We start from the raw sequence: 21,274 nt of genomic DNA on the forward strand, positions 1-21,274 counted from the left end.
AGTTTGCATGTTCTCCGTGTGCCTGTGGGTTCTCTCGGTTCTCCTGCTTCCTCCCACCATCCAAAGACATGCATCTCTGGTTAATTGGTGGTTCTACAAATGTCCCTCAAGTGTGAATGAGAGCGTGAACGGTCTTTGTTTCCGTCTGTCTCTATGTGTCCCTTTGATGGACTGATGATCTGTCCGGGTGAACCCTGCCTTCGTCCTCAGTGAGGTGGGATAGGCTCCGCCCCCCCGTGACCCTGTTCAGGATAAAGCGGGTTTAGATAATGGATGGATGGATGGAAACTCAAAGTGAAGAAGTACAAAATAAAAGAGCCAGATGAACTGTAACGAGGCCACGTGAGCTTAATACATGATAAATGCATCATGGATTCACAACAGTCACTGTTTCATATTATCTTCTCTTTTCCAGTTACAAGTTATATTGTTGGTCTGCTGCTCTTCATCATCTTTGGTCTTATTCTCATAGACTGCATTCACACATCACAGAGCCTTTAATTCACATCACTTTACAGTTTAATAAAGCCTGTGGACTCCAATCTGTCTTGACTGGAAAACTTAAAGGACTGGAACCGTTGTTCTTTTACTGGCACATATGATAGAAAATCACTTAATGAAACAGCATTTTCTAACTATCATGAGAAATTAAACTTTACTGTAATTGATCTGTTTATAGGTATTAAGTTTGAATGTTCCATGAGTTTTCAGTCTGCGTTATAGTTGTGGTGCGTTCAAAGACCGGATGTTGTTTAGACGTTACATCACAGACTTTATAGCTGTGATATAATAATCTAATTTATTATTGAGGTTAGTTTTGTACTTTTGAAACTTTATAAAAAGAATTTATGAGAACAGTTGATTTCTTGTCTTTGACAGCAGTTTTTCATGTTGTTGATCTTAGTGGCAGAAATTAACAATCTGATTTTCTTGACTAAAACATTTTAATGTTCTGCTACCTGATACTCCACTTTACATTCCTTTTATGTGGTGACCTCAGATCCTTACTTTTTCAGATTAGTAATGAAAAAGATAATGAACAAAATGATAATGATTGTATACAGAGCTCGATTTATCTTCCACACACAGCAGTGAATAAATACAAATCTGTCCCAGCTGCACCAGTAAAATGATGTGAACATGAATGAATCAATAATTATTATCCAGATGTAAACATTTTATTTGTATTTATTTATTTTATTTGTATTTCTTTTATTGTGCAAAATGAGAACTTTAACTTTTAAATGTAGGACTTGAAACACACTGTTTAGTCCCAGTTTAAAGATCATCAAACTGATAAAGACACATGTTCCATCTTTTCTCAGTAAATATTCTGTTTCCATTTTCTTATGGACATTATAATTTGATATTTTGTTGTTTTATGTGTTTATTAAAAAACAACAACAATCGAAACAACATCTAAATGAGAATTTGATCGAAGTTACAAAGTGATATCGTAACATTGTCGGCAGCAGAACTGACTGAGTTTGTGTTGTGTGGTTTAAAGTGGAGGTCGACAGTCTGTGAATCCACACGGGGGCAGCAGCGCCGCTCTTGGAGCTCCTTCACCTTCAGGAGGCAGCAGACGTCCCTTCAGGTGAGTTTGGAGTTACCTGACGACCTGGCTCTGCGCAGCAACACGACACAGAGGACGGAGGGATGTTCGAGTTCAAGTGGTGATGACTCGGTGGGTGTCACTCCGGGATGGTGGAGGGACAGCTGACACGGTGGACGCGGGAGTTGGCGGTGTTTTCGTGGTTGCGTAAATGCGCGCTGGTGAGTGAGAGGAGGGGAGGGAGGAGGAGGAGGAGGAGGAGGAGAAGGAGTGTGTTCAGTCAGTGAGAGGAGGACGACGGTAACTGTTGGTTCCGCTGGATTCTGTCCCTGAACAGGTGCACCACATACAGGAGACGCCTTCCCGCCGCGTGCTCTGCCGGGAACACGCCGTGTCCAAACATTTACGCAGAGCTGAGCTCTGACGCGCCGCTGACCACCGGAAGCGAAGGTAAGGACTGTTGCTGTTAAACTTTCCACCTCTCTGCGTTGTATTTAATGTTGCTGAACGCTGCACTTCTTCATCTGTAAAGAAGTGTTGATGTTTGAAGTCGATGCGCTGCAGCTTCACCTCAGCGCACGTGTGCTCTGCTGGTCGAAACGCTCGCGGTGTTGTCGGGCGTTGCGGAGCCTTCAGATGGTGAACAGGCATGGACTCTCTGTGTATGTTGGTTTTATACATTTCAGGTTCAGTGATGCAGTTGTGGTGATAAAATGGTGGACGAGGACCAAACATAAATCTGCGTGGACGCCGTAATAATCCGTAATTTGTTGTCGTCACGAGCTGCTTTTTTAAGTTTGGATGCAGATAATGTCTCCTTCCCACCGCGGAGGCTTCAGCGAAGCGTTGAGTCGTTTGGTGGATCACAGCTGTTTCTGTCTTGTGTGGTTTTTGGTTGTGATTCGTGGATTTAGGGGAAAAGGCTGCAGGGCAAATCCATGCAGCTGTTTAGTGACATGCGCCTTTTTTTTTTTTTCCAGAGCAGCCCGTGCCATCTGCTGCCTGCCCAACATCTGGAAGATCCTGGAAGACTCCCAGTTTATTCTCTAGTCTCTTTATTCATCCTGACTTTCATTTGAAGAGCAGCAGCTTCAGACTCTCTGTTCTGCTGAAGAGGTTCTTCTCAACTCTCCTTTTCCAACTTGTTCAGCACCTTCCATCTCCTCCTCCCTCTTTTCTCTTTTCTCTTGCTGCTCTTCTTTCTTTCTGACTGGAGATGATGGCTCCAACTTGATGTGAGGTCATCAGCATAATGAGTTTTACAGCTGAGAGGCAGCGTCTGGGCCGGTCTTCTCATTGTGCCAGCAGGGTGTCCCGTTCAATCAGGACCCAGCGGGAGGCTGCAGTCGCCCTGACAGCCGCCCTGCCTCCTCTCCTTGAGGAGGAACCACCGACGGGCCGTCGGAGGGGCCAATTATTCATGGAGGAAATTAGCTATTGATGTTGCAGTTGGCATGAAGGCTTGTTGGATATAAATGGATAAATTAAAATGTATGACTTTTTTTTTCTAATGACATAAGCATTGCAAAGTGAATGGCCTTATCCATTAGTGCTTTAATTAGCAGCAGTTTGTTATCCAGAAGGAGAAATAGGTTTTTTACTTGTTAGTGTTCATTGATTTTTAAATCTTGCGCTGCCTTAAGAATTAAAACATCCACTTTACAGGTGGATTCAACCTGAGGGTCACGGTCCTGAAGAGAAGACGGTTCTTTGATTTTCATGTCATTTCTCTCATATCAATATTTTCCTGTCATTCAATGGTGATAAAGTCGCAGCAGTGTGGTTCTATCTTTAATATTCTTCTCCTTTGCTGGTGTTGGTAGTAAAAAAAGGAACTGAAGCTCGTCCTCCGACTGAACTTGCTGAGAACAGTCAGTGGTGACCTAGTGTGTGTGTGTGTGTGTGTGTGTGTGTGTGTGTGTGTGTGTGTGTGTGTGTGTGTGTGTGTGTGTGTGTGCGTGCGTGCGTGCGTGCGTGCGTGCGTGCGTGCGTGTGTGTGTGTGTGTGTGTGCATGTGTGTGTGTGTGACATGAGTTTATGTAGGACAGTGATCCAGGTGTAATTCAGACCACTTCATTGTGTTAATATAAAAGTTGCAGGACTCCATCTTTTACTAAATACTTCTTGAGGAATGTTATTTGTTCCATCTGGTAAATTTCCGTCTCAGTCCACATATTACATGTCAGGTTTTAACTACATAGTTGTGATGCATTTAGTTGCCGCTGTTATCAATATTTGTAAAATATATTTTTAACTCTTCCAAGTGCCTCACAAACCTCCTCCCAGAATGCTCTTAGTTTGGGGGCGTGTTCAGGATATGTGGGTGTGGTTCTAATAATCTCATGGCGTCTGATCCAAGGTTCATGTTTCTGTTGTAAACATTTGATCCGGTTAGTTTTGGTCTGCGTCTCTCTGATGTCGTTAATTCAGCTGCAAGTCTTTTTCATTTAAATGGAGAAAAATGAAGAGATGTATTTATTGACATTGAACAGTTATGGCTTTAACAGCACTTATTGTCTTATCAGAATATAAATGACAGGTTTGGTCATTTTTATACAGTTTTTGAAAGCGGACTTTTGATTTCTTTGTTGGTCCAGATTACAATGGAGCAGCTTGGTTAAATCTGGCTCATCTGGACTTTATGTGAACAAGTGTTGGTCATCTCTGGTGTTTTAGGTGCGTTTCTGTTTGTATGAGTCTGAATCAACCATCAGTGATGTCATCGTCCATCAGTGGTGTCATCAACCATCAGTGATGTCATCGTCCATCAGTGGTGTCATCAACCATCAGTGATGTCATCAACCAGCATTGTTGGTTTGTGAACGTTATGAATCCTCCAGTTCAGATTCTGTCCGTCACCATCTTTGCTAGTTCGGAGCGGTTTGGAGCAGGAAGTGACCATATTTGGACGAGCTGGGGGAGGAGCCAGCGGTGGATCTGACCGATCTGATCGGAAACCTGACGATACTTCGTCCCGCCCACCGATAGCTGTAACCTGACTGCACCACAGGCCTGTCAATCAAACAGACACGCCCCCCAAAAACAGGTCTTCTTGAATCTTCTTTTCTGTCGTCGTGACCTTTGGTAGCGACCGACAGATCGACCTCTCGGATACAAGCAGCTGAAATTAGTTTCCTCTGCAGGGCAGCTGGGCTCAGCCTGAGAGACGGAGAAAAGGGCTCAGAGATCCCCGGTGAGCTGGAGGTCCAGCTGCTGCTCCTTCGTGTTATAAGGAGCCAGTCGAGGTGGTTCAGACACTCCTGGTGGAGGTTCTCCGTCCCCTGGTAGGAGATCAGATACTGTAGGTCATGTGATCTATGGGAACTCCTCGGGCTCAGGCGGGAAAACGCTGAACTCGCGTCTTCCACCTGCTGCCACGGCCCGACCGCGATAAGTGGCGGAAGATGGATGGATAAACCTTTAATCATCATATTTGTGATTATAATGAAGTAAGACAAGGCGGTTCTGGTGGGATGGTGCTGATAGAGACGTGCAGGACGGCGCAGTTCTTCCGTCGGGAGCAAACGTAGATCCTCCTCCGTTTCCAGGAGAAACGTGGACGTTTTCAGGAGTCACAGACGACATGGTGAAATCACCTCTTTTAACAACATGCAGCTCAAATCACAGGAACTACGCATTTTCTCTTGTAAAGTTTTTGTGATGACAGAAAAACACTTCTTTGAAGACCAATTCAAATTCCTTTATCAAACACTTTCATGTTCTTTTAGACAAAACTGAAGGAAATAATCATTTAATCAGTCTCTACGTATTTCTTAGCTCCGGGTCAGACGGTGAGTTCCTGATTTCACTGAAACAAAAACACGAAACACCAAAGCTGCAGAAGAAATAATGAAACGAGCATCATGGAGGTTATAACATGCAGGTTTCCTTCCTCGTATGCTCGTATGACAGTCGATCACCGTCAGGCTGAAGTGAATGAGTTCATCAGTTTATTGTCGCTACTTCTGGGAGCAGTTTTAAAGGAGGATGATGCTTTGATGGAATAATTCCTAAAATGGCTTTTAGCGTTAGTTCAGTACTGAGAGAATCCAGCTCGGTGGGATTGTTCTCCGTGATCGTTTCCTACGATTGCTTCCACTTTTCTATATTTCCCAGAAGCACAGGCTCGGCTGGAGGAAACAGGCCGCAGCGTGTTTGAGCGGCGGGTTTTATTTCCAGTGTTGCAGACGGACGGAGACGCAGACGCTCATGGAGGCCGATGGCCGTCTGATCGCTGCGTGTGACCGCGGCCACTGATTTGGATGCTACTTTTCGTTGAGGCCGGTGAGACGTCGGCTGAACTCTTCATTTAACTGTGAGAGTGTTGATTCGTAGACAGTTGATGCACCAACTGTGGCTGCAAAGGAGTATTTGGATTTCTGGACTTTAATGTCTGGATTGAGTTCGATAGTGGGAACGTCTCTGCTCCGTGGAGCCCGTGTGACCTGTGATGTGGAGAACATGTCGTCTTTCACCTGTTTGTGCCTCCGAGTCGTCGTGTACGCAGCCTGCAAACCGCTGCTTTCATCACTTCTGTGAACCTCCTGCAGGATCGGAGTTTCCTCACTGCGTCTCTCTCCTCACTTTGCTGTCCGACTCATTACTGGTTGTCGACAACCCGTAGAGATCGCCGGGACCCTGCAGGTCTAATATGGAGGACCGGGAAGAACAACAGCACTTCAACAGCCTTTATGCTTCGTTTACACGAGTGCTTTTATGAATGAACTTGTTGCCTCGGTTTGTTTTCTTCGGGTTGCACTCACAGACTGTTTCTAAAAGAGTTCGTAGCTTCAAGTCTGTAAAATGGTTCTGATCCAGAAGTGTCTTCAGCTGCAATACCAGCGAGTGCCACTAGAGGTCGGCTCCAAAAAGCCTCCGGCTCCATAGACTCCCATTCAACTTCTCTCATCAAATCCAAAGTGAATAAAATGTGTCCATCAGTTATCTCGGTGTTGTTAGCTAAAGTCACTCCTTCTTATTAGTTTTCTGGAGGTCCATCTGAAAATAATCCCTCATTCAATAGAAAATAATGCACCGTACACTGAATGTCTTCCTGTCAGCTGACGTGCTGCATTAGTGCCTGACAGAAGATTTCCTAATAAATAAACTTTGCATTCTCCATTTTGGAAGAAGCTGCACATCATGAGTCTCAATATTTCTATGTTTGGTTTATATCAGATTTTATACAGACAGAGTGACTTTGACTCTTTGATTTATTTCCAAATACCTGCAGCACTCAAGGCACTCCTCCAATCCTCAACATCATCCTCTTCATCATCATCATCATCATCATCATCCTCCAATCACATCACCTCAGCTGGAATTTATGTTTACCTCCAGTTATCTGAGTGTGCTAACAGATTAAACTATGAACATGAGAAACATTATTAACACTGTTCACTTCCTTCAATCTGTGTTTAATGTTCTGTATCATTTTTCAGTCCGTCCAGGAAATGAAGAATAATTCATGCAAATTAAACTGATCTCCACAAGATTTGCGTTACTTGCAGTTTTGCAAATTTGCAGCGATTTCTCCACATGAAATAATTACGAGGAGCTCTGCTGCAGCACAAAGAGTTTCCAAATAAAACCTGCTTCATCAACAGAAATCCCTCCTTCGTTACAGTCAGCAGGAATCCTGCCATCAGTGTTGAACTACACCAGCTTCAGTCACACTTCCAGTCTTTACACTTTGTTTTTGTACATATAGGTGATGAATTAATCTGATTTTAAAAGGATCCATCAGATGCAGCCTGTGTGTTCTGTATTGCAGTCACAGTCTGCTTTGTAAAGCTTTGTCACTTTTATGACTCTGAAATCTTTTGTAACTTTGAGCTCCGTCATTCTTGAAGTTTAGAGAATAAATAAACAGAATTTATTTTTTTTTCATCTTTTTTTGTGAATTGCAATTTCTTTCTCCGATTTGTAATTTTATCACAAAAAGCAAATTACTTCACAATTTTTGTGAAAAGCAGCTGCAGAAACAAACATCTTTGATCACATAAAACTGATATTGAGCTTCTTTTATGTGCAGAAATGAAAACATTTTCCGGAACAGGAAACTCAAATGAAAGTGGTTCCAGATTTTAGTTTCTGGGGATCTGTGTTGTCCATGTTGCAGTTATCCTGCAGTTACTTTAAAATGCTGCAGCGAGGCGTCTGACTGTGACCGGAGAGGAATCAAAACCACAATCTCAGCGTCTCTGCTCTGACTGTTGCTGTCGCTTCGGCTGTTTGTCTTCCTATGTTTCCAATATGATTCATATGACACCGTCCCCGGGCAGCTGAGGTGCCGACATAAACTCCCTCAGTTCCACCAGCACGGATAAAACGGACTCGTTTAAAAGAGTCCGTCAGCTGATATCAGATCTTCAACATAGTTTAGTGTTTTTAAATCAAGATTTAAAGCTTCATAATAAAAGATATTTCTCTTCTATTTCTTCACCTCATTTATGTTTTAAATAAATAAAATAACCATGAATAAAAACATTTTTATTATTTTATTCCTGTTCTAGTTTGCATATCCCAGATTGTAAAACACTTTGGTAAAATTTGTGTTATTTTAAATGTGCTCACTTCCAACAGCCACTTTTCAGTTGCACATTTAAAAGGCATTTATTCCGGTTGACGGTAAAATTAAGAGATTACGAGAATTTTATTATCATATGTACGGTATAAAAAAAGGTGATTGTACCGTACAATGAAATTCTTATTTTGCTAGTCCTCCCTAACTGAAACAAGAAAATATATATAAATATTCACAAAATCCCAAAATAAACAAACAGAAACTAATTCTGCGTTTCTTTTAAAACCAAGAAATTGATTGTTTTAGCCATATTTTTTTTTACCTGCATGACATCACAGAGACACATAAACCAGACAAACTCCTAAACATCACTGTCTTTGAGGCCTAATGTTTAAATAATGATCGAGTTATTTTCAGACGAACCATCAGCACACTGATCACAACGAGGCAATTTAAAGAATGACATCATAATAAATTGAGGAATAAAGTTATTGACTTAGTATTTCATGAGAGAAGTTGATGCTTTTTGAATCCCATTCACAGTTTTTTGGCCCCAGCCCCTAGTGGCCCTCAGCAGTATTGCACTTTAAAGCACTTCTGCATTGGCTTGACTTTTCAGACCCGGAGGCTACGTTTATTTTAACACAGTCTTTGAATCACACACTGGCTAACCTTTATTTATCAGTCCGTACAGGGAACTGAGATCTTATGATCGCAATAATTAACACAAATTCAAGCAAACGCATCAATATTTGCAGGAGTTTGCAATTTTTTTAAATTACCACAATTTTTCCACAAAAAACATCGTCAGCAGAATCTGTGCTGAAAGTATTAACAACATAGAATATGTCTTTTACAACAAAACTTGCTTTATTAACAAAAATAACTCCTCATTTACAATCAGAAAGGCTCTGCTTTTGTTTTCATCAGTAAAAACAGGAAGTGACGGGGTTTGTGGGAAATGTGTTCTTCACATTAAAATGATGATTAAATGTTTGTGATCAGAGGAAGTGATTCCATATTACTGGATGTTAAATGAGTTTTCTCCACACGTCCAGTTGTCAGAGACGTCTCTTTGTTGGTTTCATCCAGCAGGTCTATGTGTTGAATGAACATGAATTAAACAGCATCTAAAGCTCTTATTTTGACAGCTGATGTCGTCCTTGTTTCTATATTCCAGTCACAGACGGTCTGTTCTGGAAACATACGCAGCTTTTAGGACCTTTTAGGACCTTTTAGGAACTTTTAGGAGCTTTTAGGAGCTTTTAGGAGCTTTTATCTCCACGGTTCTCTAAGTTCAATAAATACATTAAAAAAAAGATCAAAACTAAAACATTTCTGTGATGTGCAGCAGGATTATTATCACATTAAATATAAATTTATTCATCAGGTAGTGCTTAAAAATATCACATTTTTCTTTTTCGACTTTCAATTTTTTTCTAATTCCTGCAATTTTACGCAAAAAACAAAGAAACCGCAATTTTTGAGAAAATCCACCACAAAATAAAATATTTTTGATCAAAATAATCACAAAAAACCATCCTAGAGGGACTGATTTATATTCTTGAAAGAGCCTCAGTGTACCATCCAAACGAATTGTTCTGTGTTTCACTTCCCCATCAGCACTAAACTTTCAGCCGCAGTTAAATCTTCCTGAACTGATAAATATTGTATCCATAAGGATGTCGCAGCTTTTAAAGATTTTAACAGCACAGTGGTGCTGCGGTGCCTCTACGAATGTTGTCCTGTTTAAAAACGGCATCTCATTTAGTTAAATAGTGAAAAACAATTAGCATGTTACTGTTTTATGTCGGGTCACAGAGCATCTAAAAATAGTCTCATCGTCTCATTTTCCAACCTTCTTCACCACTTCAGCGTTCACGTCCATCGACTCGTGTTCAGTCGCTCTGCTAATGGAGCTAAATGCTCTGCGGCTCTCTGAGGAGTTCATTCAGTGTTGACTGCTGACGTTCACTTGTGGACGTTTAAACAGACGTATGAGAGGAAACGAACAAATGTTTCTTTCATAAAACATCAGTGTCTCCTTCCAGCTTGGTTACAAACTCAGCAGTAGGAGTTGAAGGACAGACATCATGACTATGGTTATAATTTATTGTTTTACTGTCAACAGTATGGACTGTAATCACTTTCAGCTGTATTCAGTCAGTCAACTTTAACTTTAAGTGTTGAGAAATTGTTTGATATTTTAGTAAAGATGACTGGCAACTGGAGAGTTAGATGAGAAGGTTGAGTGCTCTCTGATCTTTCTGTTGAATATGAAGGTACCAACAGCAGCTGGTTAGCTTAGCTTAGCATAAAGACAGGAAACGGGGTTAAACACGTAGACTGGATATAAAAGTGTTCGTAGCTTCCAGGTCTGAAAAATGGTTCCGATCCAGAAGTGACTTAAGCTGCAATACCACCGAGTGCCACTAGAGGTCGGCTCCAAAAAGCCTCTGAACATGTGAATTATTAACGAAAATAATCCCTCATTCATTAGAAAAGAAGATTCAAGAAGACCTGTTTTTGGGGGCGTGTCCGTTTGATTGACAGGCCTGTGGTGCAGTCAGGTTACAGCTATCGGTGGGCGGGACGTAGTATCGTCACCTCTGGCTCCTCCCCCAGCTCGTCCAAATATGGTCACTTCCTGCTCCAAACCTGCTGATTGATGTCAACAGCGAGCTTTACTGTCTCTGATTGGAACTATAGATTTTCCCTCCTCTCTGAACACTGCCATCCTTTTCTCACCTCTTTGCTTCTTCATGATTTTTACTACCACGCTGAACATTAGCCGACATAACTGTGCCAGCAGATATTTTTAAGTCTCCTGTCTTTTTATTTTTTTTAATTTTTTTTTACTACCCTGTTGCCTTGTTTTTATTTCCTCTACAGCTCTAACCTCCTTCAGTCGTGTCACCCACCCTCACTGGTTTTTCTGCATGTTTATTCTTTCCCATCCTCTCCCCTCTCCCCTCCCCCACACTCCCCCATCCCCCCCCCACCCTCCCTCCCCACCTCCCCGTGGCTTCTTCTCTTAATTCGGTCTTACATCCCATCTATTTAAGGAAGAAAGCAGCGTCTGCTGGGAAAACGTCCGGGCTGGGTGGTGAGATTTAGCTCGAATGGCACAGCGAGTCCCCAGATGCCCCGCTGTGGCTCATGCTGCAGAGGAAGGCAGGGAGAGGACAAGGTGGTGCACTGCTGCAGATAAACAGATATGGACGCAGCAGCGGCATGAATAAAAGAAAACAACTGTTCAGAGAGAGGAAGAGTGGACTGAGGAAGAGGTCTCCAGAGGAAACGGTGCGCCGTCCTGCTGTGACATCCTCTTCATATTTCTGCTCCGCCGTGACTCAGCACCGCTGCTGGGATATGAAAGCTGTGCAGGCATCCTCTACACAATCTCACATAAGCACAGCAGACATTTTCTGTACTTCCCCAGAGGCCTGCTGGTCATAAAGAGGACAGTTGGATGTTTCTGACAAACATGAATGCAAACCATAAACTTTATACAAAAGAGTTCGTAGCTTCAAGTCTGTAAAATGGTTCTGATCCAGAAGTGTCTTCAGCTGCAATACCAGCGAGTGCCACTAGAGGTCGGCTCCAAAAAGCCTCCGGCTCCATAGACTCCCATTCAACTTCTCTCATCAAATCCAAAGTGAATAAAATGTGTCCATCAGTTATCTCGGTGTTGTTAGCTAAAGTCACTCCTTCTTATTAGTTTTCTGGAGGTCCATCTGAAAATAATCCCTCATTCATTAGAAAAGAAGATTCAAGACCTGTTTTTGGGGGCGTGTCTGTTTGATTGACAGGCCTGTGGTGCAGTCAGGTTACAGCTACCGGTGGGCGGGACGTAGTATCGTCAGGTTTCCAATCAGATCGGTCAGATCCACCGCTGGCTCCTCCCCCAGCTCGTCCAAATATGGTCACTTCCTGCTCCAAACCGCTCCGAACTAACAAGATGGTGACGGACAGAATCTGAACTGGAGGATTCATAACGTTCACAAACCAACGATGACATCACTGATGGATGATGACATCACTGATGGTTGATAGTTGATGTAAACAATGCAGGTTTAAATAAAGGGGGGAAAAAAGGCTTTATTACTTTGTGAGGAAATTAATTCTACTCATTTTTAAGGCCTCGAGGACACGCTGGATGCTTTTTACTGAATGTAAACACACTTTTGTTTGATGAGAAAAAAACCTCCGCCGAACACCGTTAATTGCTGAGATCTGCATTGCAGCATCACTGAACAGAGATCTGATGGATGCTTCTCCAAACACACAGTACAAAGGTCCAGAGGCTTTGTTTGGCCGACCACAGTCACAGTATTCCTCTGCAGAAAGATGAGAAGTGCAAGCGATCTGCTGTTTAGACTTTTTGCCTAATCTGAAATAATGTTAAATTTGACAAAAACAGCATCACTGATGTCATAAACTAGACTTCATTTTAAGGGTTAAAACTGGCTTCATGGCCGTAAGCAGCATCGTTGTAAGAAAAACGAGGATCAAGAGGCGCAGAGACGGAAATCTCTATCAGATAGCTGCAAAAGGCAATTACTAAATAGATTGGCGCGCTCCCAAATGCAATCACAAATGCGCTTCAAGGGGGCCGTGTAATCTGTAGAGCATACTTCTGTCCTTATAGAGCCTCAACTGGGACAGGAAACCCCGCCAAAATAAACCGTCAACAGATACGAGAAAACAGCAGAATCCTCAGAAGAAGAAACAGACAGAGAATCCCTCCTGAAGGACGAACAGGCATGAAACAGACAGTGAAATGACAGTATGGTGAAAACAGATGTTGAGATGTGCAGTTTGTTTTTTACTTGAGGAATGACTCTATAAAATGTAATGTTTTGATTTAAGGTCTTTACATTTAAATCATGATTTGAAAGTACAACAGCTGTCATACTTTCCTAGAAATTCACAGGTAACGCTGACATCTGTTGATTTCATCAACTTTAATCACAACTGCTGCCTCTACATTTACTCTGTAAACTAGCAGCATGTATAGTTTTGGCTCAGGTTCAGTTAATTATGGTGTCTAATGAGAGAACAGTTAAATCAGGCTGAATATGATTTGTTTATTTTTGAAGATAATAAAAAACTGTATTTGTAGAGCATCTGTCATACAATAAATGCAGCTCAAAGTGCTTTACAGCAAGAAAATGACTTGCAGTGTTTCACATAAATATTAAGGAACATAAGATAATCAAACAGACACGCCCCCAAAAACAGGTCTTCTTGAATCTTCTTTTCTAATGAATGAGGGATTATTTTCAGATGGACCTCCAGAAAACTAATAAGAAGGAGTGACTTTAGCTAACAACACCGAGATAACTGATGGACACATTTTATTCACTTTGGATTTGATGAGAGAAGTTGAATGGGAGTCTATGGAGCCGGAGGCTTTTTGGAGCCGACCTCTAGTGGCACTCGCTGGTATTGCAGCTGAAGACACTTCTGGATCAGAACCTTTTTACAGACCTGAAGCTACGAACTCTTTTTATATTTTTATATGCAGTCTGTTGCCTTTTATGTGATTTTAATGTACAAATTTTGTATCTTGTATAATATTCTGATGACCAGAATAACAGGCCGCTAATTTGATGTACTGAATATCCAGTAGTATAAAAACGTGTCTCGCTCACCTACAGTACCGTCCTCGTGAGACGAGCAGCACCGTCTCGCTACCTGTCTCTGTTTAAAAAACTCAATCCATTTAATTAGTTTTGCTTGTCAGCGTGTCGGAGCGCTGATCCGGTAGAGACGTCGGACCATCACAGAGCCTTTAATGTGGCGGGATGCTTTGGTGAGTAAGTTTGTAGATGAACCGTCTTCACATACTGATCTGTGTCTCGCCTGTCTGCACAGTGTCAAAGCTCCTAAAGCAGAAAATACGTTTTGGAAACAGTTGGTTATGTCTTGTTTGCAGGCGACCATCGGTGGCGTCTCCGAAATCTGCTGTGTGTCTGTCCGAGGAGACGTATCTGTTCTGCCGTTGGTCACATCATCACACTTTCCAAGCATTTTTAGGTTTCTTTAGTAATCTGACCTACTTAAAGACTTCCTTTGGTTGCTTCATGGAGGTAATTGTCTGTTTTAGTTTCCCTCCTGTTCTCTTGATTTTGTATTTCAGCGTTGTGTTGTCGTGTCTCTGAAGAGAAGTGGAACACCTCCGTGGAACAGACAGGACGCTGCTGAAAACCTGTGATGAGCTGTGGGCTTCAGAGTCTCTTGTCTCTGCAGGACAGAGCGTCACTCAATATTTACCTCGGGCCGAGACCGACGCATGAACAAACAGCAGCCTGCCCATCAGTGCAAATTCATTTCAGTTTGACCTAAACGGGTGGTCGGGTGTTATGAATAATGTGAATATCAAATATATTCTAGAATTCAAATGAAAGTTTTAATCTTCCTCTGCAGAGAAACGCTGTGTTGCATGTATTCATTGTAAAGTGCAGCGCTGCAGGCTGAAGACTCTGTTTAAAGAGAAAGTGGAACCTCCTGTCCTCATTAAACCAGCCCAGCAGTGGTATTATGTCCAGGCCATTGTGTGTGTGTGAACTTTGACCTCCACCCTGCTGTAGATTAAAACCTAAAGCTGGCATTACCCAATAAACAGATGGACTCGGTGCGTGCCAGGCGGCTGCAGCGTGCGTTTGTCGCGTGGATCGTGTCCGACATCAAAGATCATTATTACGGCTTAATAGTTAAAAAAAAAAAAATCCCCTGGAAGTCACACATCAGTTGTTTGCATTCATTCCAACACGTTGTGTATCGTTAACATTCTTCTGGTCCTTCGTGATCCCTCACGTTACTCTAAGATGCATTTTTATATCTTTATACGCGATATGATGTTAAATCCAAAATGCTTGTGTTGCAGCCAAATGTTGTTTAAATATCCAGAGTGTAATGTTGTGTGTTTATTGAATGGCGGTTTTTGACCGTCTTGGCACCAGTTTCTTGCTCTTTACGTCAGTGTTTAGTGGACTCTTTGATGGATATATGGAAGATGAACCTTTGTGCACGGAGGATGCAATAAATGCAATTTTATCTACGACCCAAGAACAGTCGGCGGACTTTTATTGAACGCAACACAGTGTAAGTAGTGAGGTTGGAACGCAGTGCATCGGCCAGATTAAACACCAGTTAAACACCTTCCAGGCCAAGGCTCCTTCACTGGATCAAAAACAAGCTTACTTTGCACACATTTTTTTTGTAACTCCTGCATTTTTATGAAAAGATCTGGTTCTCATAATTATTCCATCAAAATTCTAAGAAAGGAGAACGTGTTTGGAAGTGCATCTCGTGGTTACGAGATCTGGTGCTCATAATGAAGAGATGCAAAAGAAATTTACTCTGTTGTAATTAAAGAAAACAAATGCAGCTGAGGTCTCAACATTTTGCAAATATTGTAGGATTTAATATTTCAAGACATAATTTTTGTTTTATGTGTTTGTTTTCTAACATAAATAATGGCATTTCTTTATTAAATCTTTAATTTTCTCCCTGAAGTCGAGAAATCTTCCTAAGTAAAGCTAATATTCACCAAATAAGATATTTCTGTTGTATTTTAGTATCCGTGGTGCTGCACGTTAGCAGAACTGGACTGGGACGGGCCCCGGCGCCGGGTCTCCTCACAGGGAAGCACCTCTGGGTGTTCATTGGAGCACATATCCGCGGTGAGGAAAAGGTCACGCTGTTAGTGCAGGTTAGTGGGAGGCAGATGTGCTGCAGAGGTTTCTGGGCTGATGTTGATGGACGACGGTGGAGATTCAGTAGCGACAGGACAACTGACAGTGTCCAGTAAGAACAGACGGGTTGATAAGGGCGGAGGTCGGAGGTCACAGAGTCAGGATGGGATCGGTGGACAGCGCTAGTGCTAATGATGCTCCGCTGTTTCTGGTGATTTGGAGGAAAGAGTGGGAACATGGTGGACGTGCAGAAAAGTATTTAACAGCTGGATGTGAGTAATATATATATATATGTGTATGTGTATGTGTATGTGTATATATATATGTTTCTTTTTTAAACAGCACATGGTTTGATATCACTGAGTAATTCAACAAACAGATTTAAAGTAATGATAGGTGGTTTTTTTCTTTACTTATTAGAGCACTTCTTCCCATTTTCTAGATTAATAGGAGTTGAATGGGGCTGGTTGCTTTGTACTAACACAACTGATGTTCTCAAGTGCATTAAGAAGGAAAGAAATCCCACCAGTTAACTTTTAATGAGATGCACCAGTTAATAGAAAACCATTCCAGATACTCTGTGTGTGTGTGTTTGAAGAACCTAAAATACGTAACAGATTTGTTTTTTAACATGTTTAATAAATCAAATTGTAGTTCCGACCAAGAGATCTGATTGGTCAACTGAACAAATCATCATGACATCACATCCTGTTCATCACTAGAAATATCCCTCCACCTCCTCAATGGGAATATAGAATTAGAATAGAGTTTCATATAATATGTAATATAATGCACTTTCTACATGTTGTAGTTCTATTAAATGACCCATTTGGTGAAGTCGGGTCTCTTTTGGTCCTTTTTGGTCGCTCCGAGCACCCGTACCGTAACACCACGGATAGTCACGCACTTACAGTCCTAGAGGAGGCTAGCTGGACCGGTTTGGTTTGAACACATGACACGGAGCTAAAATGTTAAAAACACATGAGAACATGGATATCTTTGTTCATCAGATATCTTTGTTCCTCAGATATCTTAGTTCATTAGATATCTTTGTTCATCAGATATCTTTGTTCACCAGATATCTTTGTTCATCAGATATCTTTGTTCCAACCAGACTGAACCAGCTGATCAGTTTAGTGTTTCTATGTTCTGTATTTATTCAGTTGGAGACTAGAAATCCTCTGTTGCTAGGTGGTTGCTAAGGGTCAGACTACTTCCTGGAGTAGTAAACATTACATACGTTACATAAGAGTCTACTAATGTGACTGATTGTTCCCCAGTTCTTAGTCATACCCCATGTGTTGCCATGGAAACGGAGATCGCACTAAAAAAAGTTTGATATTTAAGGGAGTGATTTCCCCCACAATATGAACACATTTATTTGGTTGGTAACTAAATAGAGTTGTTAACTTGTATAATCTCAAGCGCCTCGGTTCTGACCGCATCACTCTCGTTCCAATAGTTACGTTAAAGCACATCCTCTCGTGTATTATTGCTTAATTATTGCTGATCAGTGTTCTGGTGGTCCTTCTGAAAATAACCCTGTTATTAGTTAGTTATAAATGATGCAGTAATCGGAGATAAATGTTGCAATAATAGATAAACTGAAGCAATTTCTGTTTGTCCGTGTCGATTCAAACTGTCAGATATCAGTTGTTATGGCGATAAAGAGCCGGAGAGGTTTCCATCCTGAGGATTAACTGGAACAGATTGGAGACCGATAACCAGCCACAGTCGCGGGGTCACAACGACGTGGTTGCTTATCGGTTACTCTACCAGCCGTGTGCCCCCCCGATGATGTCATGGGAGGCTGTCTCCGTGGAGACGGGTAGCGGAGCGACTGATTGGACAGTTAACCTCGGAGGCACCCGCCCCGGCTGAGCTCGCTGTTCCTCTTGAGTGGGGCTGATGGGAAATGTGCGCCGGAGAGAAACACGTTCATTCAGTCTGGAGTTCGTTTCATTTACATGCAAACACGTCTCTCTTTGTTCTTATGTGCCTCATTGACTCTGAACATCTTCTCCCTCCACTCTGTGTTTCACAGCAGTTTCTTTTCTTTTTTTAACTATCACATCTTCTCCTGGCCTCTTTACTCCTTTATCATCTTTATCTTTTATGCAAATAAAACTTCTGGCATGTTGCTTTCAGCCTTTTCAGCTCTTCTCCTTCTTTCTGTCTCTTCTTTGAACCTCCTCTCTGGGCTTGTCCTTTTTTTTTTGTCATAATATGACTCAGCTGTGTGTGTTTGTGTGTCTCTGGACCAAGTAAGTTGATGAAAGTGTGGATCTGTGCATTATTATTTCACACCAGTTTCCCTGATTTATTTTGAACGGTATTGAGTCTCTGTCTGTCGGAGAGCTTATATTGAGAACAGGCAATCTTTTATCCTTTTAATTAGTAGGATAGCTGGAGGAGAGTTACCCACGACTGATTCATAAATCCTAAGAACTCTGGAGATATTTGAAAAATATGAAAACATAATCAAAATAAAATCTGTTGAATAGATTCATATTCTGACAATTGACATATGGTTTATCTGCTGCTACAACAACCTCCTCCACCTCATGTTTATTTCTCTTTATCAAGGTGATATCACTTCTCTGGTGATATCAGCTGGCCTCTGTTACAATAGCTTCTGTAACTCAATGCAGTCTCATTTAACATTTCTTTTATCGCTCTTTATGTAAAACGAAGTGTATTGAAGGACATTACTTTTCAAAACTGCTATCTGCAACACAACCCGTTATAATTGAAAATAACAAAGCCCAGAAGAAAACTGCAGCTCCCATGAAGTTGTCCATCCTCTGAAGTCACCAACCATCTCCTCTAAATCCATATTTGTAACTTTCTAGATATAAACTCTGAAGTCTGCCAGTCTGCAGCATCTTTTCTTTCTGTCTGTATTTTCAGACGTATCTGAACTGTTGGTGAACCGTCTCTTCTGTCGGGCTGTGATATCTAACCTGTGAATGACTGGGGCTTATGTGAAATCATCTTTGTTGAAGGCCTGTAGAAGCTTTAAATAATCACCAATGTTCAGTATTGATTTATTTTATAGAACACCACTCTTATCTTAACACATAAATCGAGGGACACAACACTGTTGAAAAGTCTCTCTTCCAAAACATACTTGTTTATATGCAATAGAAGTCCAATCAGTCACTCCTGTCAATCAAGATAAATACATGACAAAAAATAACTTTATTCATACTTTGATGCAATAATAATAATGGAGTAAATATCTTTTAAAATCATTACACGTTTTTGGTTTTTCTACAGATATTTTACTTATTATAAAGAAATTCACATCATGTTTTTCTTGCCTTGATGTTACAAAGGAAAACTGTTGACGCCCTCATTCTTCAGTGAGTGCTTCGGTATCTTAATTCTGTGCAACTCAGCATCCACAATATTTCCAATATGTGTGAGCCGGATCAGAACAGGAGTATTAATGTTTGAGTGCGCTGCTGAAATACTCTGGGATGGTTTGTGTTTGCTTAGAGCGATGAAAATATAGCTGCAGTGACAATCCTAAAACCTGCAGCGGTCTCCAACCCTTCTGGTGGTGTTACAGGGATGATTCACTGTATAATGCAGGCATCCAATTTACCACTTCAGAGAGTATTAACAGCTCAACACGAATTTTTTTCAATGCAGTCCCGGAGGAAATAATCTCTAGTTTTTCTGCAGCTCAGTTCGCTTGTCTGTAGAGTTTCCGTGTAAGATCCCAGCTGAAGATGCTGAATTCAGCCGCACAGACTCGGACTGCAGTGACAGCTGGCTCTGCACAAGCCTCAACATTCATCTTCTTGTAGACGGCAGCACGTCGTCCTCGGATGACGACTACTTCCAACTGCACCACCTGTTACAGCCCAGCAGGAGTTACAGTATTTTGTCCATTTAGTTTTTAAACAGTGAAAGAAGATGCCTCTGACTAAAGTAGAATACAAATGGACGAAATTAGACATAATCCTGACGACTAGTCGACATCATGACTGAAAGCAGCTGCCGAGCTTGTCATCCCACCGAGACGCCCCCCGCCAGAAGAGCCCCCCACTGCTGCAGGCTTGTAGGTAATAATTACAATAATTGAACTTTTATTGCAAAACGTGATTTGGTTGCTTAAAATGAAGTTTAAACAAAACAAAAAATGAAGTACTAGAGATTCTGTCTTTACCTTGAAAAGGGAAGAAAGGGAAGACAAGCACTAAAGCAACAATTAAGTTTTTTGCTTCTTTGCTTGTAATTATTTGTTTAATGTGTATTTTTTCGGGGGCAATGCACAATTAGTGAGTTAGCTAGTTAAGTAGGAACAAACAACCCCCACATATAAACCCATACGAGCATCAGGCCCATGTGGACAAACTGCGGAGAGGAAACATTTATCCATCAAGAGCATAATTTCCAGCATGTAACGTTACATTGAAAAAAATCTTTGTCTCTTTGTTCCAAGCTCTATACAACTCTTTTATATTTTATATTTTATATTCATTGACAAATTCATTGGGTAAAAAGTATTTCCCTGAAGTCCTCAATCAATTGTTTTCAGTCTCACATAAATCACATCATTTAATTTGCCTGTCTGAGTAGCTCATAGCGCCGTGAAGATGCGGCTCAGCTGTCGTTGTTTTCTTCAGTATGTTTGACTCGTATTTGGAGCTGATGGAGATCAGATGGTGGAGTTGAAGGGTTGACGGTTCAAACCCTGTCTACTGGCTGAAGGTCTGTAGGCGACACAATGAACCCTCTGACACCATTTCTGTGTGAGTGTGTGTGAGAATGAGACCCAAAACATGTCAAATGCGTCGGCTCCAAAAAGCCTCCGGCTCCATAGACTCCCATTCAACTTCTCTCATCAAATCCAAAGTGAATAAAATGTGTCCATCAGTTATCTCGGTGTTGTTAGCTAAAGTCACTCCTTCTTATTAGTTTTCTGGAGGTCCATCTGAAAATAATCCCTCATTCATTAGAAAAGAAGATTCAAGAAGACCTGTTTTTGGTCTGATGACCAAATGATTTATTAAATATTAAATAGTGATTTATTAAATTACATATCATTTATATCAGTGGTGAGTTCGCCTTGTGGTCACATGGACTGAACACGGCAGTGACCACGGCGACTGTCATGACACAGTGAATACAGTATGAGCTGCAGTGTGACGATGAAGAGAGATTCGAACCAGAGGAGGAGGACGTGGAAGCAGGGAACCAGAACACAACGCACATCACATTTCAATTATGAATCACAAGTCGCATCAAAGTTTCAGACTGAATCTAGGATGCAAGCAGGCAGCAGGCTTCAAGGAGGAGAGGGAGGAGCTATCTCTGACTATTTTAGGTGTGTGGTGGACTCATTGTTCAGCGCATTTGAAAACTGCTTTCATGATGAAACAGTCGAGAGGAAATTAAAAGGCTTTTAAGTATCCATTGCGGCGAAGGAAGCCGAGCAGCTGCTGTCTCGAAGCACTTCGCAGTTTCTGTAGGAGAGGC

The 21,274-nt window shown here is 41.6% G+C and overlaps 1 protein-coding gene across 2 annotated transcripts in view; it reads left to right on the forward strand.

Annotated features, from left to right (window-relative positions):
- Positions 1-1,567: 1,567 nt before the first annotated feature.
- Positions 1,568-21,274, forward strand: part of klhdc8b (kelch domain containing 8B) — a 169,681-nt gene continuing 149,974 nt past the window's right edge. Inside the window, exons 1-2 of one of the 2 annotated variants that reach the window (XM_069169182.1) lie at positions 1,568-1,776; positions 1,893-2,005. The gene's annotated coding sequence lies outside the window, so the exon portion shown is untranslated. Of the gene's footprint in view, positions 1,777-1,854; positions 2,006-21,274 lie in introns of those variants that run through there. The other variant, XM_069169184.1, reaches the window with a different exon arrangement.

Source organism: Embiotoca jacksoni, unplaced genomic scaffold (assembly GCF_022577435.1).
Source record: "Embiotoca jacksoni isolate LCO1_2020_lvr unplaced genomic scaffold, fEmbJac1.0.p SCAF_43, whole genome shotgun sequence".
In the NCBI taxonomy this organism is placed as follows: Eukaryota; Metazoa; Chordata; class Actinopteri; family Embiotocidae; genus Embiotoca; species Embiotoca jacksoni.